Below are 952 nucleotides of genomic sequence, written 5' to 3'. Positions count from 1 at the left end.
GAAAGAGAAAATAGTAGGGAAGAGGAAAATGAGATGTCTCCTGCAAGTCTTTGTGGGTCCCCTGCTTTTCAATATATCTAATTGTCAGCCTGGCCATCAATACCAAGGACATTCTGAAGAAGAAGAGAAGAGGATTGGATTTATACCCCGCCCTTCACTACCCAAAGGTGTCTCAGAGTGGCTTACAAACTCCTTTCCCTTCCCCTCCCCACAACAGACACCCTGTGAGCAATGTTCCCTCTAAACTGAGTTAGTGTGAGCTAGCTCACAGTTTTTTAGCCTCTGGCTCACACATTTTTGTCTTAGCTCAGGAAGGATGGCTCCAGAGCAGACTAATCTATGCAGTAGTCAAATTGCTCGCTCACAACTTTAATGCCAGTAGCTCACAAAGTAGAATTTTTGCTCACAAGACCCCACAGCTTAGAGGGAATGTTGCCTGAGAGAGCTCTTGACAGAAACTGCTCTTTTTCAAGAACAGCTCTTATCAGCACTATGCAGAATAGTGCTGTTTCTTTGGGACTGTATTATTTTTTTAAAAGGAAAAAAGAATATTCATTGAGCTTTGATATTCTACTATAAAGGAAAACTCTCCAATCCCATGGGTTATTCCTTAAAACAGCGTATATCCAGTAAATTTTACAACTGTATTTCCCCAAGGAATGCAAAATGTTGATGATTTGGTTCTGTTCAGTTTAAGTAGCCCTGCTTCTTCTTCTTCTTGCTCTTCTGGAAGAAGTCAAGGCTGGCTGTGCTGGAGTTATCTCCCAAAGCTGCTAATAAAAATAGCTGAAGTTATCTTCCATGGCTGCAAGGCAAGAAACAATGCCAAGGCAAGTTGAGGTCACTACAAGCCTTTATAAGAGCCCACACTTTGGAAGCTCCAGGAAGATTGCTTAACCCCATCTGTTGAGCCTGGATCTTAACCAAGCACCAGGCAAACCAGGAGGTAACT

Source organism: Gekko japonicus, unplaced genomic scaffold (genome assembly GCF_001447785.1).
Source record: "Gekko japonicus isolate JY-2015 unplaced genomic scaffold, Gekko_japonicus_V1.1 scaffold29, whole genome shotgun sequence".
Lineage (NCBI taxonomy): Eukaryota > Metazoa > Chordata > Lepidosauria > Squamata > Gekkonidae > Gekko > Gekko japonicus.
This window is presented reverse-complemented; position numbering follows the sequence as displayed.